General features: G+C 46.9%; 1 protein-coding gene across 6 annotated transcripts in view; it reads right to left on the minus strand.

Moving 5' to 3' along the window:
* BDNF (brain derived neurotrophic factor) overlaps nucleotides 1–14,049 on the minus strand; it is a 72,596-nt gene that overhangs the window by 29,039 nt on the left and 29,508 nt on the right. The window contains exon 1 of one of the 6 annotated variants that reach the window (XM_081883168.1): nucleotides 10,779–11,032. The exons of 3 other annotated variants lie outside the window; for them this stretch is intronic. The gene's annotated coding sequence lies outside the window, so the exon portion shown is untranslated. Of the gene's footprint in view, nucleotides 1–10,106; nucleotides 10,196–10,467; nucleotides 10,481–10,778; nucleotides 11,033–14,049 lie in introns of those variants that run through there. 2 more of the 6 variants (XM_081883172.1, XM_081883171.1) reach the window with 2 other exon arrangements.

Here is a 14,049-nt window from a genome sequence, read left to right on the forward strand (position 1 = left end):
CAAGTATCCATTGCACAAAGCACCTTTCACCAAATATCCTTTGGTGTTTCAGCTATTACCCTGCCTGAATAAAAAGGATCTTGTCATAGTTACCTGTGCTCTTGAAACATTCTGCTAAAATTACATAGTGTCTAATACTTGAAACATGGCTTTGCCTATGTTTGGAAACTTCTGAATGTAGCTGCCCAGTTATTAACTGGGTCCCCAATTCCAATGTAATTAAAAGTGTTGGTCTCTTTTTACTTTAAAACAATCTGGGACAAGGATAGCTGAAGGTCCTCCTTCTTGCCTGCATAGAAAGATCATCTGCTGAGGCATTCCTCCAAATGCAGCAGTGGATCTGCCACGATTGCTCCTCAACTTCCTCTGAATCCAAGCTTGTTGGAGGGACACCTCTGCCACATCCTAAACCCCTCTAGTAGAGTGAATCAGGGGGTTAAGATTGCCCTGCCCATCCCACTAAAATCAATGAGACAAGTTAGTCCCATGCTATGTTTTTGTTTTACTTGTGCACTGCCTTGTGAGAGCTACACAATGAAAGCTAGAAGTCCACGTAATTAATAAACAGAATCCCATTTCTGCGAGACCAAAGCATGACAAGCTACCTCTGGATTCAACCCTGTAATTCTCCAGGAATGGAAGATTCTTAGCTCCTCCAAATTTCTGAAAGCTTCTTTAGAACATAAGATCCTGCTGAGCCAAACCTGTGGCCCATCTAGTCCAGCATCATCTTCTTACAATGACCAACCAGAGGCCTGTGGGAAGCCCACAAGCAGGAAAGGAGAACCTAGCAATTCTAAATAATGTATCCATCAGTAATCTGTAGCTCAGCTCTAGCCAATTTAGGAGAGACAGAACAACACTATGTAGGTTCTAGTCAGAAGAAAGGCCCATTAAAGGGGGACTCACTCCCAAGTATATAGATAGGATAGCAACCTTAATTATAGTGATCTACAAGCTACCGTAGTATCTGCACTTCAGCCACTTAAACAGGTTGTGGCTCACTGTTTATATTTTTCTCTGCTGGGTGAAGTCTGGCACCGTGATTCATTTAAGGACTTTCAGAGACTTAAGCTTGTTAGTTTTGATGTTTTGAATTATTCCATAAAGTTTTTCACATTGTTATTGTTTCTGGCCATCGTGTTGCTTTTGATATTGCTGACTCATATTTTGAAACACAGAGGTTGGTTTGTTTACGCGCTATATTTTTCCAAAGACAGAGAGCTTTGTTTGGTTTTCATCTGACAACACACACACACAGATCACAGACTGCCCTGTCCAGGATGTTTAGCTGTGGACTCTTCTGCCTTAGTGCAACTTGTTGGACTAGAGGAACTGACCAGCCTTATAGTGACGAGAAGCACACCTGCTGAAAGTCAATACTGGTATATCTTAAAAAGTTGTCGTTATAACTAATATCACAGATATGGCCAGAGACAGACCAGGCATTCTTCAGTGGGAAGAGCTGTAGATGTTGTCCCAGATTGGTTGCATTCTCTGAAGCTTCTGGTTTTGAAGAACTCAGTGGGCAAGTAGTTGCCCAGCCTTGGACAAGTTGTTATTTCTCTGCACCAGCTGTTCTGCCATGGTATGACAGCAGGACATGGGATCATGTGCTAAGCAGCCAGCATTGATGCAAGGGGAGACTTAATCCCTTTGTTGGGCATAATGCACTGGAGTGCAAGTGTAGAAAAGAGAAATTTCCATAACAGACAGGTTGTATCCAATTAGTTCTGATCTGAGTAAATGTTAGCTGGATACAACTTACAGTGTATAAAATTATGCACAAAATTGGGAAAGTGAACAGAGAAAATGACACTATTCTCCTCCCCTCTCTGTGTGTGCATGGCATGAGATTGATGCTGTCCTCATTTATTTCTGTCCCACACCCAGCAGTAGAGCAACAATAGATGTTGACTGTGCTCCACAGGTCTGGGTAAAGAGATGTTATGTTGCTCCACACCACTGTGGAAAGGGGATTTGGAAGGGCATGTTATCCCAAAGACCAAGGGAGTGACCTCAGCCCCTACATGATCTTCGCTGTCATAGGCCCATAACAAAACTAAGGGTTTTTTCGTAGAAGATGGGGCATATCTTCAAAGTCTTATCCTATGTTCATCAAAGGGATGTCACTGCCTCGACTACAGCACAGCACAAAAGCTGTGTTTATAAAAGACCCATGACCTTCAGATGGTCTGAACTAACTGTAATGCAAATACTTAAATTTACAGCATACAGTAGTTTACAGCATACAGACTGTAAACATGTTCAACGGACTTTGGTTTAATGTTGATCTGCTGCTTATCAAATAAGGGGCAATCCATATATTGCATGCTGTTTTTCCCTGCAAAATTGCAGCCTGTCAAAGCTATTCTTTGTTTACAATTAAAATAAAAAAATAAAAAATGACAGGACTATATTATACACAAGTAATGTGTAGCTTGGCCCCAAGGGTGAAAAGTAAAGGGCATGTTATTTGGGTACCCCTTGTGCTAGTGACATACAAAGAGAGTTTGTTCTTTTCCCCCCTAAGCCAGAGCTCTGTTCCTTAAGTTCATATTCAGAACAAAACACTCAGGAGAAAACAGTTCAGTTTTTGGTAAGATGGAGCGTGCCAGTATATAAACCTCTCCTAGAGATGATTAAGAGGTGTTCCATTAAGCTGCAATTTTGCAGGGGAGGGGGCTGAGTGCTCATAACAATTATGTGAAAACAAGTCAATGCAGGTTAGTAATTAACCTATTAAAAGGGATATATCCGCTCACACAGGAGCCTCTGTCACGATGCTCAGCATACTGAGCAAAATTTCCAATGCGGCCATAAATCAAAGGCTGGAAGCAACATCTGTAGATATTAAAGAAGCAGCCACTTAAAACAAGAGTAAGCATTACAGCTCGGGCTAAAGATATCCTCTGCTCAGAGCTCTCGTAGCATCCTGTTGACCTCTTTTCCCAAAGAAAATAGCTTGACCTTATTCTAGATAGCTACAACTCTTGTGAAGTTCAGTTTTCTTCCGTGCTGTACCTTTTGAGTTTACTGAGACTGAAACAAGAAAACCAGTTTTTTGGACTCTGGGTTCAATCAGTGAGCAGTAAAGGGAAACAAATGTAGAACACGAGTGTTAAAAACAAATCTTTACAGAAAGTTGTCTTTCTTTCTACCCCTCTCTCTCTTAGGAGTGACAAGCAAATGTGTATTGTGCAAAAGCCTGGTTGAGCCTGGACAAATAAGCAGAACAGGGCAAGCAGCTCATTTATTTCAATTTCAAACTTTGGGGAGACAACTTATGTTTAGTCTTGGTCCACAAATGCAGCCAGTGCCCATTTCCCATGACTTTTCAAAAGTAGTACCACCACAAAGTTCTTACCAAACACACATTTAAATAAGCAGGAGGATCTTTTCTCATCTCCTGCCATGGCACACAACCTTATGCCTTCTGTCAAGTGATTTGTAAAAAAAATAAAATGCTCGAGACTTTTGGCTTGTTATGCCAACCACAATTTACAGTCTTCGAATGATGACATCCTCCCTGTAGCAAGAAAAATAGGACTCTAACAGAGAGTGCAATTTTTTAAAATGGGTTTTCCAGCTGTGATTCAGTGAAGTTGAACACTAAGTGGCAGTACTACAGAGGGAAAATTGTTCCGTGTTGTTGAATCTCAAAGAAAAGGTCTTTCTTTTTATCTCTTTTCATTAAATAAACAATAGTGAACAGCTCTTTTTCAATTGCCTCATATTGAGAGTTAAGTAGCGATTTTATCTTCAGCCCTGAGTGAGATATACTGGCCTGAACCCAAAGAGTTGTATTTCCTCTGTTCTTTCAGAGCAGGCCCCAATCCTTTTTACCAGAGACAGGCCTAACACTATAGGCAACAAGGCCTAGGGCAGGCACGGTGGGCACCATGGTGGGCCATTTGCACAGAGGAGGGAATTCAAGCAGGAACAGCTTTTGCCACACATACATGATATGGTCACCTCCTATGGGCCTGTGTATAGGCTTGAGGGTCAGACAAGGGTTCAAATCCTCTCTTCGTTCTCAAGGGCTACACACACACCATGCACCCAGAGCACAGCATCACCTCCCTCAAAAAAGAAGAACCCTGTGAACTGTAGCTTGAGAAGCTCACAGGAGGAGAAGAGAGCCATTTCTGAGGGAATTCAAACTGTGCTGCTAGATAGGCAGTGGTACCTCAGGTTAAGTACTTAATTCGTTCCAGAGGTCCGTACTTAACCTGAAACTGTTCTTAACCTGAAGGACCACTTTAGCTAATGGGGCCTCCTGCTGCCACCACGCAACCGGAGCACGATTTCTGTTCTCATCCTGAAGCAAAGTTCTTAACCTGAAGCACTATTTCTGGGTTAGCGGGGTCTTTAACCTGAAGCATATGTAACCTGAGGTACCACTGTAGTTCCCTGGAGATGAATGAGGAAGGGCCATAGCTCAGTGTAGGGCATCTGCTTTGCCTGGAGATGGTTCCAGGTTCAGTACCAAAGATCTCCAAGCAGGGATGGTAGATAACCCCTGTCTGAAATCCTGGAGAGCTGCTGCTGCCTACCAGTGTAAACACTGGATGGCAAAATGGCCTGACTCAGCATAAGGCAGTTTCCAGGGTTTCTTCCCTACTTGATGACACCAGTTTCCATCCCCGATTCCAGATATAGGGAGAGACGATGCAAGTGGCGAGGCCTGCCTTTATTCAGAAACTTTCTCTGGACAGCACGTAAGAGTTCACAAAGATGGAAACATGAGTGAGCAAGGGATGGTTACTTCCACACTAGCAGAGTGCTCCAGAATTAATACCATTTCATTACTCCTTTATTGCAGATGATCCAGATGAAATCACCGTGAAACAGTTTTGATCCAGTGTGCATGCATGTTGCACCCTTTGCAGACAGCTACATCTGAAATCAATGTATGAGACCCTTCTGTGTGTGTCTCTCTCCTTCTTTCTCCCTTCTCTCTCAAGCTATAGCATTTGCAAATTATCAGATGTTCTTCAGCCTTGCCTGGATTAGTTTTCAGTTGGCTTCCTCAGAACCAGATGCCAGTCCTCACCAGACGCACTGGGAAACTAGTAGGTAAGAACCAACCCGTATCAATGTACAAGGTGATGGCGATTGTGCCAAGATGGCACAGAATCATTCAGCAGAGATTCTATGGGCATCTGCCAGAAATGCTGATAACTAATGGATGGTTCTCATGTCCAAGAAAGTGGTTGACTGCCTGCAGTGGGTATGGTTGTGGTGTCTCCAGAAGACAGCCCAAAAGGTGCTCCTGGATCCAGCATTGTCAGTAGACTGACCCAAGTGACCTTGTTGGGTAGGAGAGCTTTTCACAGGCTTCAGCTGGTTAGGCAACTGCAATCGTTCCTGGACTAGGCCAGCTTGACTTCAGTGGTTCAGAAATTGGAAACCTCAAGACTGGGCTACTGCAATGCATTCTATATGGGGCTTCCCTTTTGTCTGCTCCAGAAACTGCAGTTAGTGCAGAATGCTCCAGGATGATTGCTGACAGTTTGTCAGGTAGAGTCCATCAGCATAAAGGTAAAAAGGTAAAGGTCCCCAGTCTTGGGGGAGAGGACAGGGACTATGTGCAGGGTGAGCATCAGCTCCTGGTGCTGTCTGCCCCCCGCACTCCTGGTTGCATACTGTAAGGTCGTGAATATAAGCTCCACTTTAACTTTTCACAGTCGGAATTTGGAGGGAAAGTGAGGCTCATATTTAGGCCAATACAGTGTCATCCTAAGCACATAAAAAGAGGACCAAAGTTAAAGAGTCAGAAAGATATTTCAGATTTTTAGGAGCCCACCTCAGTTATTCAAGACATATAAAGGAATTATGTATATATAATTTTAAATTAATAGGAGCTATCTGCAATTTTTTTGCGCTCAGGAAAACTAGTGTGTGAGACTCAATCATAGTAATAGACGTAAGTTAAAAGTATTGCTGCTTTGAAGTTACATGAATAGATGGCACATGCCTACTGAAGGTGAAATAGTAAGCTTTGTCATTCATGCTGCCAGTCAGTGGCTCAATGAAATTCACTCAATGGGACAGTATAAACAAGTAATCATCATTAGCTTTTTATTTTACTCATGCCACACAGCCTGGACCATTGCCTCTGTGTGTACGTGCATTTATAAATATCACAATGGTTTCAATTCTGAGTATTTTTATCAATCCATGAATTAAAGATAACACAGGTACTTGCTGTATACTACCAGGATAGATTCTCTGCATACATTAAAACTCAGTTACTAGAAGCATAAATAAGTAATGGTTATTGATCTCAAAACGGTAATAACCTCAAAAAAAATGTATAGCAAACAAAGTAATTAAAAAAGTACTTTTGGAAAAAAGAAAAACCCTTAACGTTCAAGGCAGGAAGCTAATGGCAATTCTGGGAAAAAAGAATGCACGTGGTTGTAACACATTGCTCTTTTAATCTTATAAAAAATTGAAGAATTAGAGCAATCAATAGCACACAACAAAGCTGCCAAATAGTTCATTCATTGTTTGGACATCTGAAAATAATTACTAGGTAGCATTTTCAAAAGCACCTCATTTAGGTGACTTGTAGCATAAGCAGAATTGCATTTACCTGGAAGTAAGATGCAATGACTTTAACATAAATTAAAGAAAGTTGATGAGGACAGTGACTGCAGCTGCAATCCGCAGCAGTGATGGTTGGTGGGAAGAGAGAAATCAACACCTTTAAGCACTGTGAGACTTACTTCTAGGTAAACATGCACTGAATTGGTCCCCCCCCTCATTCAAATCTCACCTTAGCCACATATTCGTTCAATGGTCTTAGGCAGCCTTCTTCAACCTGGTGCCCTCCAGATGTTCTGGACGATGACTCCCACCAGGCTCCAGGCAGCACAGCACAGAGGTGTCATCCCAAACATCTGGAAAGCACCTGGTGGGAGAAGGATGGCCTTATGCAAGCCACTATTATCAGCTTCAGCAGTACAGTATGGGGATAATAATGATCTACTGGGCAGGGCTGTCATAAGGATTCTCAAGGCAATGTATATGAAGTGTTTCAAGCACAGTGAAGTGCTATAATACATTATGAAGTCTTGTTGACACAGCAGCCTAATTCTGTTGCTGCGCCTGTTTGAGATCCAAATACGAATACTAAGAGAGTTGTGGTAATAACTAGGATGGGGTACCTAATCCTCTATGCTACTCAGTGCTATCAAACAGTTTCATGTGTATGTCAGCAAGATCCTAATCAAACTTACTTGGATCCAAGATGCATTTAAAATAACAGGATTTCATTCCACATTCAGGACTGGGATGGCAGGAGCTTAATCTGTGGTCCACAGTTATGCTTTGTCATGCATGCAAAGCTTAACTAACCTATGAATCCCCAGGATGCAAGTTGAATTTTCAAAATAGTCTAGATCTTGAACAACCAGATTCTCAAATGGCCAAAGCAACACAATCCCTGTTGAAATGGAAAAAGCTTATTCTGTGGGAAAGAGAATGGCAGACCCAAGTTCTGTTACATTACTAACTAATCTTTAATGTAGATAAGGTGCATGGAAATGAATGGGATGAACACTTTCAAATAATGGATAGGATTCAAAGTGCCATCTGTACACTGAGCATTCCCAGTCTCTCCCTTCCCACAGCAAGCCCTGGTGTGGATGTGCACACACTATAAGATGCTGCACAAGGTCAAGGGACCACGGGGCAGGGGGAATCACTGTGTGCACACAAGACCACTTTAGACAGCCATGTGGATCTCTTTAAATCCTGGTCACTGTGATAAGATTGGGATCACAAATTATTGCAGATCTGATAAAGCAATGGATGGGGAATGAATATTCTCTGTTCTTGCAATGAGTGGATGAAATGCACAGGTGAGTATTGCAGAAATATATAGAGATTGCTTGCTTTTATTAAGTTGTCTTGCCCCATCCACCGACTGAACGCACAATATAAAAGGAGTTTAATAATTTACGGAAAGCATAAACACACACACACACAGAGAGAGAGAGAGAGAGAGAGACAGACAGACAGACAGACAGACAGACAGACAGACTTCCGTCTAGCGAAGTAGACAAAAAGGACAAATAACTTTATAGCCCTGGAATTCCAGTTATGGTAACCGGCGTGTTTTAAATTCCAGTAAAGGTTACATTTCAACAAGTGTCTCTTTCCGTTCACTTACTGAGCCTTGCTGGCTTGTGTAGATGCATAATTTTGAGCTGCAGCCAACAGAGTAACTTCCCGTTACATTCCATTTATAACCTCTGGCAGTGTGTCATACCTAGGCGGTTATGCATCCCCACTGCTGCTGCCACACATCCTAATTCTCCCTACAGCAGCAACAACAACGTCAAGTTGCCCAAGTCATCAATATATCTCTACATACACTGAAGAATGAGTGAAACTTTTTCTTTCCAGGAGATGACACTCAAGTTTGATTTTGAATCACAGTGATGGAAGGAACTTGAGGCAATGCTAGAGGGAATTACTCCTAATAACATGGCCAGTTTCTTGGGCTGGTGGGGAGATGGACCATGCAGCACCACTGCACACAGGCAAACCTATGTCACTCATTTCCCAAGCAACTAGCTGCAGCAGACTTGCATTCCCTGGAGCAAGTTAAAATCTATGCACCCCAGCATCCTGATCCTTGAAACATGGAGGTTCCACTAAGCTATCATAGCTAATGTGTGTAAACAGATGTCTCATCCATGAATTTATCTACCCTGGCATTGACCGTCCAGATATTGTTGGACTCAAAGTCTCTGGTGGGGCTCCAGCAGCCAGGGTTGGCTGGTGCCCATTGGGGCAAACAGGGTTGTACGCAGAGAGACCACCTTTGGCTGGTGGAGCCAGAGCCAACTAATACTTGTTTTGTTCCCATCCTCCTCCCTGTATTACATGGAGCAATGCTGAGACCAAGGTGGAGGAAGGTGACAGGAAGGTGGACTGAGGATGGTGCGGCAGCACCATATGCGCCCTAAGGAACCACCTGCCATGTGTCCCAGGTAGCATGGTCAATGCAGCGGTCCAAATCTAGAAATCCAGAGTTCCCCATCTAAAAGTGCATCCCCATATATGCTCATTCAGAAGTTAAGCCGATCAAGTTTACTACCATGTAAATGTATAATGACCGCAGCCTAGACTTAATTCTCAAACCCGTGTGAAGAACAGCTCCCCCAGATTCACTTTTGTCCCCATGTTCTCCCCGCCCCTCCGTTTAATCCATTAGGAACTGCATTCTTTGCTTGCAAGCTCATTTCTGTACCCAAATATTTCGGCAGCTTCCTCCCGTTAATCATTAAGATAAACATTGGTGGGTGGGCATTGTATTAAAAGGAGATTGATCTCCAGTAAATTTCAGAGAGAGAGTGTTCCAACCATTTCCCTGGCTTCCCTACATTTCTCACACATACAAGCGCTCCGTCGCTTAGAGCGTTTCTCTGCCTCCTTGCCCAGTTGCCTGCCTTTGCTGTCACCAGGAAGCGTTCCCCGCGCCCTGGCTGCTCCCATCTGGGCAGGAGTGCTTCTGCAAAAAAGTTCCTCTAGCACATCATGTTACACAAGGAAATCCCCCTCTGGATGCGAGGCCCCTCCGAGCCAGCGATGTAAGACGCATCGAGCCTGACGCGGATGATCCCACCTCGCCCAGCTGCGTGGAGCAGAAGACCTCCCACTCCCATTCAGAGGATGGCGGCGGCGGCGGCGCTTTGCTCTGGAATCCCGCCCTCTCCTCTGGGCCTTCAGCCGCCGCGCCTCTCTCTCTGACCAGCAGAGGGCCCCCTGTCCCATTAAAAACGCACAAAACCACCACCCGAACAAACTCGCTCCACACAACTAGACCACCACAAAAATCCAAGGAGTATCGCAATTGCAGCGCTGCTTGGGTTGTTTTGCTGGTTTGGGGGGGGACACGCCCCCCGTCACAAAACCCACCCTTCCTTCCTAAAACCCGCAGCTGCAGTCTTAAGAAGGCTCCCCTAAAAGGAGGGGAACCCGTACCTCGCCCACCAGTAATCGCGCGGCAGGCAGCCAGCCGCCCCCAAACCCGCTTCCTCCGCTCCGCTGCGCTGCAGCCTCGAGGGGCTCCCCGCCTCTCCACGTACCGTCGGATGGGACCAGCCGGGGGAAGCCCTGCCTGTTTGCCTGGGCTCCAGCGAGTGGGCTCCCGCGGCGCGCCTGCCTCTCTCGCTCTCTCCTGCCTCTCTCGGACACCCACCGCCTCCGTCGGGTGGGCTTTCCGCAGAGGAAAGTACGCGGCAAGTTGCAGGCAGCGAGCGAGCGAGAACTAAGTGCGCGCGTTGGTGAGCGAGGTCGTGCTATAGCCTGGCCAGAGGCAGCGAGGGCGCCAAGTCCCTGCCAGCCGCGAAGCGAGCAGGTGTCTGGTGCTCTGGGGGCACCACCCGAGAGGGGCAGATCGGAGAACAAACCTCGCTCGTTTGGGCCGCCCCCCCTCTCCACGCTTACCTAGGGCTGCGCTCGCTCTCGGGCTTTACTTCCGAGGAAGCGGACGGGCCCGACGGGCAGATGGCGCCGCGATCCCCTCGCTCCCAAACCTCCCGCCCGCCCGGCGCTCCATCAGGGAATCACCCACCCACACCCCGGAGGGTCCTGCCGGAGCCCCGGGTCCGCAGCTCCCTAGCCCTCCCCTTCCGACGCCCTCTCGCGTCTCCCGCTTTGCTTGGCGCCCCTGCTGCTGCCCCTTTCCGGGGCGCCTCTCTCTCCACCCAGCTCGGCTCGAGTCAACTTTTCTTCCCCCCTCCCCGCCCCGTCCCTACCTTGCCGTCCACACAAAGCCTGCTGGGGTCTCCTCCGGAGAGTCACATCGTCTCCCAGCCGTCCAGTCCCTGCAGCCGCCTCCTGCAGCTCCAGAAACACAGGAGGAGGCGAGCAGCTCGAATGTCTCATCAAAGCTTTATGAAGGGTGGGAGGGCAGCGGCGTGGTGGGGAGCCTCTGATCTCCTTCTCTCCCTTCCTTCCCCCCCCCCAGCGGGGCGGAGGGGGGGGGGCTGGCGTAGGAGCCTCTCTCGCACGAGCCCGCCTGCCCCCCCCCCCCCGCCCGTGGCTGGCTTCTGCTCACTCAGAAATTATTTAGATCTCCGTTTGGGCTTCGATTGGTCAAGCCGCTTGCAAGCAGGAACGCCGAGGACTGGGGTGCCCGCTTTAAAGGAACCGCGATGCCTCTCCCACCCCATCCCAAAGCCGGACGGCAAACGCCGTTTGCTCCCTAGAAGGGGAGGGCTCCCTTTCGCCTGCTACAAACTTTATTGTCCCTGCCTGGGTAGGGTTGGTCGACCAGATCTCTCTAGGGAAGGAAGAGGATCGGGTTGGAATAGACACCCAGATCGCTTCCCCCACCCCTTATCGCGAAGCAAAGTTGTAAATAACAACTGAAAGCCAGTAACAGCCACGCATATTGCAGAGACTTCTGCCTTCCCAGGTTAGTTTGAGCCAGACCCACCCGCAGGCTGGTCATGCTCAAGCCCCCTCCCCCCCATCACAATGCAATAGGACTACTCCAGAGTAAGTGGATTGGACAGAACGGCGGTGAGGAGATGGGTAGAATACCAATACTTTTATATTATTATTTTCCCCCTTCCAGTGCCCCGCTTTTAATAGCAAGTTAAAAATCCAGGGAACTGGGGCTTCCTCTCGAAATGTTACGAAATCCCTTAAAAAGCTGGAAAAGATTGGCTTACTTGTTCGTGCATTAAACAAACCAGATCCATTTAAATATAGCTCCCTCACTGACCTCTCCATAGTCTGCCTATTAAGAATGCAATCAAGATAATAACAAACATTCTTTATTAATGAAGGCTCCGGGTAACGTTACAACTAGTCACTTTCGAAGAGAACACGCAGCGGGCAAACGTGCTCGATCCAGCCAGCCGGCGGATTCTCTCGCAGACAGAACCAGACAGGCAGAAGCAACGCAACCCCAAACTCACCTTTCGCTTAAAAAACAACAACAAAGCCCCGCAAAACTTAATTTATTGTTTTGTTTCAAAAGCGCGCCTCCTTGCAAAAGCCAGCCACCCCAAGTGGGAAGCGAGAGGGAGAAAAGAGACCCCCCCCCGCCACTACTTGCCCAAATTTTGCAACTCGTCCCCTCCCCCGCGCGCAGCTCTTTCCCGTTCATGCCGCCAACACAGATATTAAATTATTGCTAGTGGAAATTGCGTGGCGGAGGTTAATAATTGCAACACACGCCCCGCCCCTTCACACACGACTGAGCAGCTTCCTTTGATCTTGGCCCGGACCTAGAGTTTGCATTGTTTATCAGCGGCTCGCCTCGGGTCAGCCTAGCGCCGGATCGAAACCTCCCGAGCGCCGCTTCGGGTGGGATGTGCGGACGGGAAGCCGCGCGCGCCATGCGTGGAGGTCACGTGACGCCCCGCCCGCCTCTCCGAGGGAGACGCCGCTGGCAGCACTAACGAGGAACCGCAATCCCGACGCATGCGAAGGATGCCTCCCATTAGGGGGGCGGGGGGGGGGGAGACAGGAAAAATCGCTGCCAGCCTCCGGTTGCCGCCCCTGGCACGTGCTCGATGATGCTCCCTCGTCACTTGTTTCGCTTTCTCCTTAAAACTCTGGAAGAGGGTTTTCCCTACTTTGCGAAAAGGAGACATTGATTTGGAAGCTTTGAAGCCGCCCAGAGTGGCCGGGGCAACCCAGTCAGGTGGGCGGGGGACAGTTTTTTTTAAAAAAAATCATCATCATCATCATCATCAAGCTGAAACACTTAGTTTTTTATAAAGTATTCGTGCTTTTTCTTCCTTTCCTAAAAAGGTGCTGCAGTTGTGCCCTTAGCTTGTGCTGCCAAAGAATTTGGTTTCATAACGATCTTGAAATGTCATCATTGCAGTCCTCTACATGTCCTCAGGAATTTCAAGGGGTTCAGGATTGCAGATCAAGGCTCCTAAACCATCTCCCAGGCCCATCGCACAGACAGCGGTGTGCGGTGCAAATGTCAGTCTTAGGCTATCTACACACTGTACCTTTAAGGTGCAATTTCTATTCCTCCTCAAAGAACTATGGCTATGGGTACTGTAGTTTGTTAAAGGGGGCTGGGAATTGTAGCACAGTGGTACCTCGGTTTTTGAACATAATCTGTTCCAGAAGACCGTTGGACTTCCTAAAGGTTTGAAAACCGAGGTGCAAAGGGTGGTCTGCAAATTCAATAGAGAAAATTGGGGGGGGGGGACTCAGCAGAAGCTGTTTGACTTCCGAGGCACGTTTGTAAACCGAAACATTTGACTTCCGAGACGTTCAAAAACTGAAGTACCACTGTACTGTGAAGAGTTAACTACATCGCCCAGAATGCAACCTCAGTTGGGACTAGTAAACAAGCAGATAGGCCAAGCAAAGTCAACAGTGCAAGGGTGGCTCACGGTATTTTGTACAACATAAAATGGTGCCCAGCTGCCTTCAAGTTGAGTTGCATAGGACCCAAGGCCAGCCAAGGATATTGCAGAGCTTCAAGAGGAGGGAGGAGACACAGGATATTGGAAACGTTTCAGAAAAGAGCAGTCAAAATGGTCAAGGGGTTGTAGCAACTCCTCTACAAAGAAAGGGGGTAACTTCTGGGGTATCTTAATTTAGGGGGGAAAGACAAGCAAGGTGGGGAGGACATGGTAGAGATAAACCCTCTCTCATAATACTAGTGCTTTGTACCAGCCAACAAAGCTGAGTGTTAGAAGATCCAGGACATACAAAAGAAAGTGCTTCCTCACACAGCCACATAGTAAATTTGCTCCCACATGATAGTTACTAACTTTGGTGGCTTTGAAAGGCCATTGGACAAATTCATGGAGAATAAGGCGACCAATGTACACTAGCCATAATGGCCATTTTCTGTCTCTGCTACTGGAGGCAATATACCGTACTTCTGAATACCAGCAGCTGAGAATCACAAGCAGATCCTTACTGGCTTCCCATAGGCATCTGCTTGACCACTGTGAGAGCAGGGTTTTAGTCTATCTGTGCCCTTGGTCTGATCCAGCAGGGCTCTACTATTTTGGTACATGAGGCAGGCAATCCCATATGCAC

This window comes from Podarcis melisellensis, assembly GCF_964234715.1.
Source record: "Podarcis melisellensis genome assembly, chromosome: 1".
Lineage (NCBI taxonomy): Eukaryota > Metazoa > Chordata > Lepidosauria > Squamata > Lacertidae > Podarcis > Podarcis melisellensis.